At 38.8% G+C, this 13,434-nt stretch overlaps 1 non-coding gene across 1 annotated transcript; it reads left to right on the forward strand.

Annotated features, from left to right (window-relative positions):
• The first annotated feature begins 11,131 nt into the window (after positions 1–11,131).
• Positions 11,132–11,204, forward strand: trnar-ccu (transfer RNA arginine (anticodon CCU)). Its single transcript has one exon. It is a non-coding gene; the product is annotated as a tRNA-Arg (tRNA).
• The last annotated feature ends 2,230 nt before the right edge of the window (positions 11,205–13,434 follow it).

A 13,434-nucleotide genomic window follows, 5' to 3' on the forward strand; every position in this document is an offset into this window, starting at 1 on the left:
TTAGGATACAAGCAAGCTGTGATGAGTGTGGGATGGTAAACCCATGTAAAACATGTGCTGTTTAATGTTTGATTAACATTGGGATACAAGGATTACTCAAAAAAATTAAGAAGCCGTAAGAAGAGCAGCAGAGGCAGGATTGATTTAGTGTGGGGCAAGTGCAGCCTTAATAAACTTTCACTGTTCTCTCTACCTGGTGTTTTTCTTCTTTAAACCCTCTGTTCTCTTAATTCTGCTCCCAAAGTTACTCTCATTTTGTACCTGATGTCTGGGCTCTGATTGTAAAACCTTCTCATTAATCAGTTAGAGCAACCTGTTCGACTAAGACCTTGTCATACATTCACTATTCATAAATATTCTATACGTTTAGCCATCATGATTTGTTTTTAGACTCAATATACTATTTATATCTCCTAAAACTGAAAGTAGACCTACTCTTTTCTTATATGTCAACAATGTACAAACTGAGGACAATATAAATACCAAAAGTCTTTTTTTTTTTTTTTTTTGCTTCTTCAGCCACAGCCCATTCATCAGAGTAAAACACATTCTACATTTCCAGATAACCTACCGCTAGGATTAAATGTACATTGATTTGTCAAGCAACTGAATGGAGCCCAAGCAGTTGCTGTTGTGAAAATCCCTTGTCGGTAAACCATATTTAAAAATAGTTCCTATTAATGGTCTTAATGAAAATGGGACAAAGCACAGAGTAACAGACTAACGGCAAAACCCAGGCTTTATTGAGCAGGTATACAACCTGGGAAATACAATACTAGTTCACACATAAACTAATCATCAGAAAACTACATCATTTCAGCATTCCTGTCAGACCTTGAAGGTCTTCAGCACTTACAGGAGCTCATCTGTGCCCACACTCTTATAGAAAATAACAGTAAAAAAGCATCTTGTGAGTTAACTCACCCAAAATAAATGTTCGGAGCCACAAATATGTGCAGGCAGGTCTTCCAGTTCAGCAAAAAAAAACACAGTAAATGACTTCCTACTTACTAAATGAGTAGCCCTCTCCTCAATTGTTTGTGGAAAAGAAAGCTAAAAGAATTGATTTCCTATTCAATGAGAAGATTGCCAAGCCACTCAGATTATCATCAATATTTAAGTGAGTGGTGAATAAGTGGTATTTAAAGACGGTTTCGCTGACGTCTCAACCTTAAGTGTCTCATTTTGGAGACAAGGAAGGGAGCATTTTGAGGGTAAACCAGGTCAATAATTGGAGGCACATAAGTCAACTGATGCTGTAAAGTGTCTTTTCTCCATTTTGTGTATTCTTTCTGAGTGACAGACTGAACTCTCAACACCATCTGTTTAAAACAAAAGTCTCCCTAAACTTGACCCCACCACCCTGAGGGGTTGGTTGACCCCTGCTGCCAGAGCTAGCCCGTTGGACAAGCCAGAAAACAGAAGCCTGGGCAAGAGTCAACTTGACTTGATGATTTAGTCATTTATCACATCCCTGTCTGTGGAATCACTACCTGCATTCAGCACTGACAAAACAAAAGCAGAAGGAAGACAGAAGGGTAAGACATTAACAGTCCATAAATCTGCCAGGGAGAGCCACAAGTGTTCTGTCTTTGCTGCTTGTTAAGATGATGGACATGAGAGCGAGACAGCTCGTTCCCCAGAACGCATTCCACACAGGCGTCTGAGTAAGGTGCACTTTCACTGACTTGCACAGAGCATTGTTGATTATGCAGGATCTGTTTTTCATCTTTTCTCACAGTTTGAGCCTGAATCTGCAACACTCGGGAGCTGCAGGCCAGCTTTTAATTATACAGGGATGTGTTTTGCTTTTCTTTGTTTAAAACAGGAGAAAGAAAACACTGTATCTTCAGTATTGTTGACGCACATCACATGTACAACTATTTGCATTGTTCCTGTTTTTTTTATTACTTCTGTCACTGTAAACTGAAGGGTAAAATCTATTTTCCACACGGTATTTTTTTACAGAGTTTTCTTTGTTTAAGTCTGAACAAACTAAAAGTCCTTGTTTTGCCAAGAAAATGAGCATTTTTTAATCTAGGTCGTTAGGGTGCCTGTGATTTGCAAAAACATTCTTGGCTGTGATTGGGTTTTGGTGTTAGCCACACTTTGGCTAAGCAAAGGGAAAAGATGTTGGTTTCAGAATCTGTCCATTGATGCACATATAAAGCAGGACCGCCTTCTTTCACCTTCGTAATATTGCAAACATCAGGAGCATCTTGTCTCAGAGTGATGCAGAAAACTTGTGCATGCATTTGTTACTTCAAGGTTGGACTACTGTAATTCTTTATTGTTGAGCTGTCCCAAAAAGTCTCTGAAAAGCCTCCAGCTGCTCCAAAACGCTGCAGCCAGAGTTCTGATGAGAACTAACAGTAGAGATCATATTTCTCCAGTTTTAGGCTCACTGTTAAACTCAGAATAGAGTTGAAAATGATTCTCCAGACATATAAAGCTCTTAATGACTAAACTCCGTCAAACCTTAAAGATCTCATAGTTGGATATTTTCCCAACAGAGCACTTTGCTCTCAGACTGCAGGTCTGCTTGTGGTTCTCAGAGTTTCTAAAAGCAGAACGGGAGGCAGAGCCTTCAGTTATCAGGCCCCTCTCTGTGGAACCAGCTGCCAGTTTGGCTTCAGGAAGCAGACACCCTCTCTACATTTAAAATTAGGCTTAAAACTTTCCTTTTTACCAAAGCTTATAGTTAGCGATGACTCAGGTGAGCCTGAAACATCTCGTAGTTAAGCTGCTATAGGCCCAGACTGCTGGGGGACCTCCCATGATGCACCTCTCCTCCATCTGCTCTCTTTATTACTCTCTGTGTACATATGACATTATTGTTGTCATTAACTTGTTTCTCTTTCTCAGCAGGTATCCCTGTGCTGGTGTTATGGTGCTTGTTGTCCCCTCTTTTCTGTCCTCTCAAACTTCAGCTGGTCGAGGCAGATGGCCGCTGTCCCTGGTTCTGATGCACGTTTCTTCCTGTTAAAAGGGAGTCCAAAGAACTTTTACCTATATGCTAAATATCCCTCTGTTATGAAAATTCTATTCAGTTTGTGCTAAGATTGCCTATAGAAATATATCTATCAGCCCACATTTATAGTGTATTTTCTTGGATATACGATGCAGTCCAGTTTAAAAACGCCCTTCTTAGAATTTAAATATGTAATATTAAAGGCCTGATCAATCTATTAAAGCCAAGGTATTAAGAGGACAATACCACAAAGGCCGAGAACGGCCATGGATTTATTTATTTTTTAATCACTGTTTTCTCGTGATAACGAATTCATTATTTCGTTATCCCGATATAACAAAGATCGTTTTCTCGTGATAACGAATTAATTCATGTGTTCGTCTTGATTTCAACCTACAAGAGCTGCCACGAACGGCTTCCGTAGCCACTGGCTGTAGCCTACTGGTAGGTTACACATTACATTAGTTTGTTTACTTGACTGGGTTTGTTTAGGGGCTACCGGTTAGCAGATGAGAGGCTGACAAATTTGGGTGGCAACCGCCATTCCGACATCCCGCTATTCTGACATCCCACCAGTCCGACATCCCGCTATTCCGACATTCAAACGTCCCACCATTTCGACAAGGCTTCCCATATAAGGAAATGTGAGTTACTCAACAGCTGAGGCCCTTCTTTCTGTTCATGCATTTTACAAGTTTTGCACGTGCACAGGTGTGACACAGTCTTTAAAAGCATTTTATGTGCACATTTATTCAGCACCTATTTAGCAACTATTTTGATATGATAAATAAATGCACATAAGGGAACTGAAGTGCGCAGACTTGTTGATTTGATTGGATGTGCGCAACTGCTCCGCTCTTGCATATCTGATTGTGATATATCGCGATGTGACAATAAAGCTATTAAGGACCTCTTGCCAAGCCACAAAATGCATGTTCTTTATGTAGGCTAAATAAAAAAAATTCTATATTATCGGGGAGTAAGATTAATCTACTCCCAGGTGTAACCAGTTAGGTCCTTAAGACATCAATAGGCTATATAACAGACCAACGTGCTAAAAAAAAAAAAAACATACCGTCATTCCGACCATAGGAGGAAAAAGGTGTCAGAATGACGGGATACAAAATTAGGTGTTGCCATTTCGACAATTTGAGGCCCATGTGGGACCGGTGGGAGGTCAGAATGTCAGCATGTAACTGACAAACTATCTATCGACCTGCTTCAGCTAAGGTAACAATTCATTTGTCATCACAAGAAAACAATCTTTGTTATATCGAGATAACGAGATAATAAGTCGTTATCGCGAGATAACAGTGCATAAAATAAAATAGAGAAATCCATCACCGTTCTCGACTTCTGTAAAATACATCAAGTAAGGTAGATGTCAAAGTTCTTAAAGTGTCAGGGTTTTCTCACATTGCATCATATTACATTTGTAATTAATAGTATCACAGCAATTAAGCATACGTGGTTGTATAAATCTTACTGGTGGTTTATGGGTGTAAATGACCATTAGCATGGTCGGGCATACATTTGAATAGTTGTTTTTCACGTAGGGAAGTTAAAGTTCAAACCAGTTACCCTTTACAGTCAATCAATGCTGAAAATGTTTAAGAAAAAGATAAAAGAAGAATGAATATGTGACTCATAATTCCAGATGTTCTCGTGTATGGGTCCATATAGCTGCAAGTCACAAGCTTGTCAGCCAAAAGAGTGCCAGCTAAAATTAGTTTCAACACTAAACCGGAGCAGTGCTAAATTTATTAAGACTTTAACTCTCAGCAGAATGGAAATGAGTCACTGAATTTGCAATTTGATGTTTTTAAGTCTTTTCACTTTTACAGCTGAATTTCAAGCCATCCATCTTGTCCTCAACACATCGGACACTTAATTTTGCCTCCAGATTAAAAAAAACATACAAAAAGGATAATGGCAACAGACGGAACACGAAACCTTTATTAGAATGAGCCACCACAGCCTCCTCCGTGTCTACAGGTGGACTTCAACTGTAATTAAAAAGAGAAAATAAATCCGACAGTTGACTCATGATGTGAATCCATGCCAATTAAAAAGTTCACACATAATAAATGAAGACATTTCAGAGTTTTAGAGCCTTGATTGCTTTTTGCAACAGCTATTAAACATTTTATATCAGACTAGTTGCACCCGGCTTGGTGAGTTTCAGGTTTAAAACACAGCATAAACTTTACAATGATTGGAAATTAGTCAGCTTTTTCATTACTTGTATATGTTTCTAACTTGAAAAACACACGCCTATATTTGGCACTGGTTACATTTGAATAGTGTTAGAAAACTAGTGCATATCTGTTGCATGGGTATCTATCTAGTTGAAACACTGGGATGTGCGATACTCTCTGCTGGACAATAGATAACATGCTGCAGCTATTGATCTCTGCTAGTATCTTAAGTTTTGGGGTGAGGGGCGCTTTATCAGGTTTCCAGGCACAACTGCTCGGTCTGATGACTGCCTGGTCTTTAGAGCTCCCTTATGTTACGGGGGCTGAGCGGGGATCTGGGACACCAGGGGTAGCATGTTAACTCTACAGAACTCAAAGAGAAATCCACGTCCTCACCAGCCTGGAAGCCTCGACTAAACTGCGTTGAAAAAAAATCCACTTACTGCCAGAAACTCACATGCTAAGTTATTTGTTAAAGTTTCTTTACAAATTGCTTCTGTTTAATTATCAAAAAGAATTCCCGTTTTGGGACATTACTCAAGAAATGTGCATCATTTTTAGCTGATAGCTTTTAACCAAGTCCTGTATTGTGTCCTGGCAGGCAAATTCAGACACAGTCACATTCAAGACAATTAGAAAAATAAAAGTAATGGCTAATTTGAGCCCAGCTTATCAACTACCATTATCACAGTCAGAGCCAGACACCCTTGCAGCGGAGCTGATTACAGACACGGCAGCGTTATACACTAAATGACTCATTTGGCAAATGCTTATGTTGTCTGAAACCTAAATCTTCATTTTCATCGATGCGTTTCAAGGGATTTGTTTTTAAATTAAAGAGACAAAAGATAACAAAAAAGAGACATATAGTGGGACACATAATCATTGACACAACCATTCAACAGTACAGTTGAGCCTCACATCCAACCTTGATAGACACATCCCTCAAAAACAAAAACACACGACTCACAAGGGAAATAAGCAACTGTGAGCCTAATGATGGAAACAACATAATGTGGCAGCAGCATTGCCTAGACTCCTCCCCAATAGTGCGGTTCACCATTGTGCGCTTGTATAATGTCCGTTTGGGATTGGCGAGCTAATTTAGCATGCTCCAGAACAACACCGTTTGGCCACACTGATCGCCAATCACCTGAAATTGGCCTGTATCATAATCAACCTCTTGTCCAGACACAAAAGAGGAGAGGACTGATTTCAAACTGAAGATTAAGATTAGAAAAATATACTTGTTGTTGTAATCTATTTATGTAACATCAAGCAGAGGGAGCTGAGGGAAAGCACAGATGTAAATCAGCACATTCTGTTTAATTTGAACCCACACACAGGATATTTCTTTCTTTTTCAATCCCCCTGTTTAACATTTTAATTCTGAGTCATCATCACATGTATATAAAAACAGCCAACAACATCTCGATCTACCATCACAGAATGTGAGATAAATTATCCTCACATCAGTCTAACCTCCTGAGACAATAGGGATAAATAAACCCGTGACTCCTCCAAAACAAGCACTTTGCTAAGGTGCTGTAATTTATCACGTCAGTGTTCAACTCTCAGACTGGAGTTTCTCCTGGCAGAGGTGGTGTGTCTCCAAAAGTCTTCCCCAGGGAAACATCTTCTCCACCTCATGGCTCTGGCCTTCTTTGTAACGTTATATCCACATCAGTGAGGCTGGCCCCATTGATTTAGCACTTAGCTTCATAGTCCCATATGAACAGTTATCATTTTTGGCTGGAGGCCAGAGTCCAGGCGTCAAAGTTACCGATCAATGATCCGAACTTTGGAAATGGGGGTAAAAGAGTTTAGGTTGAAGTGTAGATTACAGGAAATATGGGATCACAGGAAGATGGAAGATCTGAATGGAGACATATGGATACCAAATTTGGCTGTAAGTGATATGCTTTGTCAAATTTGAAAGATTTTTTAGTTAAATGGTTGTGTGAGTTACAGTAGTTGTCAACACTATCCTTCCAATTTGATCAAAAGATTTGACAAATACTAAACTTGAGGGACAATGCAGCGACTCAACATACAAAAATGTCCATTCTGTGATCGCTGACACACAAGCTAATTCTACGACTACCGAAAAAAAACGTTGTTTTTCTGCATCATAAAACACATCCAAAGTACACGATTTTGTTTCGAAAAGCTCGATTTGGGACAAATTTGACTGAACTAACATGTTTATAAGCATTTCAAAAGTTCAGTTCTGGTCAGAGTGACAGGATAATTAGTTATTTCTTGGATCCTGTAAAGTTTTTCACTGATCTAAGTCATCTAAGTCTAAGTCTTTATGGTGGTTAAAACAGAATATGATAGGTGTTAAGACATGGTTACTGTTGCTAAAAAGACCAGTACAGATTAATGGGTGGTCCCCGAAGACTAATCCTCATGCACTATGTGCCCATTCACAACCCTAATTTCCAACTCAGAAACTTTTCCCAGTAACTAGAGGCTCTTAAAGAATCCTTTTCCTGCTATTTTTGATGTCCAACACAAGTACAAGATACTAAACAAAGTACATGGCAGATGTTTTCTACTCTAGAAAGTCAGGGGTCGGGAGAAAGTACTTTTAAACGCACCTAGAGTTCAGGATAAAGCTTGCAAAGCTAAACATTTCTAATTTAAAAAACAAGGGATAGGAGCTGGTTGGCTCAGAGAAATCATGCACAAAGGATGAAAATAGTTAAAAACATTGGAAATTATTTTGACAGAATGGGAAAGTGGAAGAGACTAAGAGAATAATGTTGCAACACCAGCCGAAATTAAGCATAATGGAACAGAGACGAAAGGGAGAGAAGAGATCTTCCATGCTGAACTTGTGCTTAAGCTTCAATGAAACTTGGAAATACATCGAATTAGCCTTAAGATTTTAGTAGATTACTATAGATGCATAAAAATATAAAAAAAGAAACAATACTAATACCAGAAACTATGTAGATTTGTGAAAATACGAGATGAAATGTGCAGCTGAAGGAGCACAGAACAGGCAGGATATATAAAGGTTGCCTCCGTTAACAATGGGTCGAGATGAGGCTGCAGGAGATCAGGCACAAAGGGACTTCATTGGTACTGACTTCCTTTCTGAAAAGTCAAAGCTCCATCAAGTGGGCACTTGGATGTGGATTACACTTAATAATAAAGAGAATGCCCTTTTCTCAAAAGCTGGAGTTGCTGTGGTGTTTTTCCTCACTTACTGAAGAAACAAGAGGCATCGAGAGAAACTACTTTCTGACAGTGAGATATCTTTCCATCATGACAGTTTGGCTCCACTTCTAATTTCTGGACAGTCTGTTTAAGCACTCTCTTGGGATTTACGGGCAGCATGGCAGAGCAGATGGGAAGTTTTGCTTAGAGATCATCTGCATGAGACTTGAGATCTAACCCCATTCACAGGGGCCACAGTTTGTCTACATGTTTTCATGTCTGAGTTACTAAGTCGGTCCGCGTGGCCTCTGAAATTTCACTGAACAGAGACAGTTCCATAGTGAAAAATGGCCCCAGAAGGTATTCATTACAACCTGCAACAAGAACTCATTCTTGCAAGTAATGAATTGGATGCAGGGGGTTCAGTGGTTCAGTCCAAATGTATTAGTGCACAACTTTGCAGTTCGGTCCGGCATCCTTGGATTTAAGTTCATAATGGAGGTTTTTCATCAACTTACATGTAACAGTAGTGGTTAGTGGCTATAAAGGAAGTTAAGCATCTTTATTCACTAGGAGGTGAAATAAATGTGTGAAGGCTGAGGTGGTTGGGTTTTTCATCCGTTGTGACCCTCAACTTACAACTTTTGCATAAATATCTGTTACTGTAAAAGTAAAAATCAAGTCCAAATGGAGACTTGTTGGAATTGACTACTCACATGCAGAGTATATAGTGTTCACTATATAGAGGACTCACTTGTGGGTAGGGTTACACAGCTGCTGACACGACTTGAATGCACCGGTGCTTCTTCATTATGCACCATTCATGTATCAAATAAACAAATTCCAGCACCAAATATTTTTGTTTGACAACACTGACATAAATCTTTCCGACACAAATACGCATTTGTGATTTTCTTTGTTGCACTGCATCCATCTACACACACATTGACTGCAGCTGTAACTATGTAATGAGTCACTACACTGATAACGAATTAATTTCACCCCCAAAAATAATTCAGTGTGTCAACAGAGAACTGTTGGTAAACAACTGTTTGTTAGAGCCAAGACGAACCCATCTTAGCCTGCATTTAAATAGAAAAATGAGCAAAATTACAACTTAACCTCAACACATTTACTGTTTAGACTAAGTAACTTTAAAATGTGGTTCCTCTACATTAGGGATTTATTATCAATAACTTCTCAAGTCCTCCTTCTCAGACATCAGAAAAGTCTAGCCACTTCCCGGTTGAGATGTCTTAGAAATATTAATCGCTCTCTGGGCAAAATCACAATAAGGACCTGTGAACATTAGTACCAGCAACAAGTGAGAGAGCACACCATGTCGGCTTCTGGCTCCAGGGCGCAACACGTAATGGTCTATTTCTACCGATGCAGTGTACAGCTTCTGTGCACTGCTTTACAATTTTAAACACAGCATATGAGTGACACTAATGTGACAACATGGGATTACACAGAGACAACGGCACTTTGTATTGACTTACACTCAAAGCTTAAGGTAAAAGCCTCAGACAGGATATCATTCTTTGAGAATACATGACATGAAAAGACATTTCATGCCTAAAAAAAATTTAAATGAATAAAAAACACACTGATCGTATGTGGAATTATGTTTGTTAGTAGTTCTATGTTATGTGCTCTTGCACTCATATATGATTTTTGTCCCAGGCAAGATTTTAAGAAAGCTGATATGAAAACAACAAAGCTCAGAACAGACTTTAATCGTACAAAAACAGACAGAGAAGAAGTAGATGTATAAAAGTCACGCTTCAAAGACTGAAATTAAAATCTTATGGATTCAGTTTCCTGTCAAATGACAGTTCAGATAGATATGTTTTCATAAGAAGAATGCTTGTAGCTATAAGGAGTTGATATTTATGTAAGAAAAACTATTTTTTCTCAGCTTTTCCAGATTTAATAAACATCCCTTGTTATTCAGTATAAAAACAAACATTTTTCTCAATCTAATATTTTTTCCCCAAAGAAACTCGTCCTGGTAATCAAAGAATATTACCCTTTATTGGAAATGCTATTAACAGACGAGTGGTTTCTGAGTGGAGTAATTTAGCCTGCTCTTCCCACGTTGTCTAAAACTGGGACGGATAGAACGATGGCATCATCACCTTGTTAATTAATCTAATAATTTCTAATTTATTTAGATGATGAGGGATGTAGCTCATCTTACCCAGTTAATTGTCTATCTGTGAATTAAACTAATAACACTTCTGGAAATAGAATTCTTCACAAGCATTTTATTTCGTTTGGATTAGTTAAGCAGTCTGGAATATTTTGTTTCTTGAACTGGAAACCGGTGTACTAAACATGTATTTTTTTTTTAGATTTTATCAAACTAAGGGGAAAAGGGTGAGACTCACTGCAGCTGCATTACAACTGCAGCGACACCTCAGTTCTACAGTCTGATGTTTGCAGGTACACTGAATGCAAAATCCTACAAAGCTCACAAAATGGTATTTGACAAAAATGCACCAACAGTTGGAGAAGAATTGTACATAACAGAAGTATTGTTTTCAGCTTGATACTGGCTAATGCTCACATTAACAGCTAAAACTTGGTGTGATCTCATACATGTTGAAAGGCAAAAAGTTAGTGGAGGGAAGAATTAGACATTAATCTTTTGCTAATGTTCTTATTTCATCACATGCAACAAGTCAAAGTTTGTTTACTATCTGTAGGTAAACTTCAGCTGGATTTGTACACAATGCCAGGGTCTTATGGCGGCATTGGGTCACGTTAGAGTCGAAAATGTGCTGGCTGAGCCCCAGTGGCCTAATGGATAAGGCACTGGCCTCCTAAGCCAGGGATTGTGGGTTCGAGTCCCATCTGGGGTGATCTGTATTTTAGGACAGCTCAGTAGTAAGAGTGGGTCAAAGAGTGGGAAGGTTGGCGGTTCGATTCCCCGTTGCGGTTGTGAATGGCGGCCCACTGCTCCAGTGTATGGCATCTGTCTGAGTGTGTGACCCTGTGCATGTGTATGTCAACAGGTGCCAACCTGGATGGGTTAAAAGCAGAGGACAAATTTTGTGTGTATGCATGACAATAAATCTAATCTTAATCTTTAAAATAACTCTCTGCAGCTTCAGTGTGCTGGACATTCTGCCATTATGTGCCCTGCTCCTCAAAACTAAGAGCTGTGGAGGTTACAGAGATACAGGAGGACCAGAGAGAAATACATCCTTGTGTTTGACATGTAATAACCATGTAATGATGGCATTCACATGGTCTAGATGTATGTGTACATGCGTGCAATGTAGAAATGTTTAATGTGATGAGTTTATAGTAATGAAGATGTACAATTGGTTTTGACTGAAGGAAAAGGCAAACTTTGTTGCTTTGTAAAGACAATGTTTTTTTCTATGCTTACATGTTAAAAGCTCGATTTGATAAATATTAACAGAATAATTTCAGTAAATATGCCTACTCTTTAAGTTCCACTTGACATTTTTACCCAATACATTCACCCTCACTCTACTGGCCACATAAAGATGCGTCTTTACATCCTGGTATGCTGCACAGATGCATCCAAACTGCAGTTAAATCCTCCAAGATCACAGGGACAACATGACCACAGGAAACCAGACGGCCATCAAATCTTTCTCAATACAGAGGACACCACGTTAGGTGCTTGGCGACTCCACTCTGGAGTCCAGACTCCTGAGGGGAGGATTAATATTTATAACTGCTGACATCAGCAGCTCAACTGGACTATGGTAGGATACAAGTACTGTGGCAATAATCTCAAATCAAAGGTCTGCACCAAAATAAAAAGAAGATTGCACTCAGATTATATAGCTGCAATACAATTCATAATGTGAGCTTTTATGTCAACTACAGTGCTTTTTTCATCTTCATTCAGATGGTTCATTTGATTCTAAAAGGTTCAGCATGTTGGTTTTAGTGATATTTTGCTGCAGAATCCTCACCTTTTTCGTTACAAGCTTGTAGAACAAACTGTAAAGGCTGCTAAAAAAGAGGAAAACATGAGAGACCGACTCTGGAGCCACTGTTTGTGTTTGTCCCGGGCTTCTATATTGAGACGTGGTGGTGCACCGGGATGTTCTAAGGGGAAGACAACCCACACCATCTGTAATCATAAAAACTGCACATACCAAGGAAATAAATACTGGAACATTCTCATTTCTTTGTAAAAACCTACTTTACTGAAAACTAGGGGAAATTTCATTAAGTTAAATTTCTAATTTGTTCATTTGTTTAAACCTTTGTTTGACAGACATAAGAACAAATAAATGATTCTCAATGTCAATTTTTACACTGGAAGAGCTACAGCTCAGGGAGGAGAGTGGTTATCCTTCAATTGAAGGATTGTTGGTTTGTGAAGTTCCACAGTTTATATGTTGCCCTCCTACGTGTTTCTAACTTGTAATTCACTTTAATTCATTGAATCAATGAGATGTTTCGATGCAATCTGTTGGTTTCCTTTACGAGTCATTTTTTTAAATTGCCTTTGTATGAATTGAACTCAAATTCAAACTGAATTTGATTAAAAAAATCATCTGCAAAATGAATGAAAAGCAATTGCATTATTTTCTTAGTAAAATGAAGTTGCTCTGTGAACTTTTTCTTGTGTTTGTTCAAATAAAGATTCAAACAAATTAGAGAAATACAGATTTCTTTATTGCATTTTGGAATATTTTCAGCCAATGGGGCTTGAAATTCTTTGTGTTGAAGATCGCATTTCTGATGATGGACCCCAAGGTTTTTGACACTGGAATTTCAAATATGGTGATATCAGGAAACCAAGGTCCGCAGAGGTAACGAGGGCTAACATGGATATAGTTCGCTGATAAGACTTTTCACTTCAGAATGACGACAGACATTGACCACCCTGTCATCTTGGAGCACTCCTCCACCACATTATTTGATTTGCACTAGGCTAGAAGCAGAGATATTAGCCCAACATTGGCTGATATTCTGCTTGTTGAACACAACCAGCCAATCAGAAGATATCATAAGTGATGGTAGTGACCTATATTTATCTGGTGTGTCATTGACTTTGCCAAGAAACTAAGATTTATTTACATTTAATTTTGCTGGGGACAA

This window comes from Odontesthes bonariensis, chromosome 13 (assembly GCF_027942865.1).
Source record: "Odontesthes bonariensis isolate fOdoBon6 chromosome 13, fOdoBon6.hap1, whole genome shotgun sequence".
In the NCBI taxonomy this organism is placed as follows: domain Eukaryota; kingdom Metazoa; phylum Chordata; class Actinopteri; order Atheriniformes; family Atherinopsidae; genus Odontesthes; species Odontesthes bonariensis.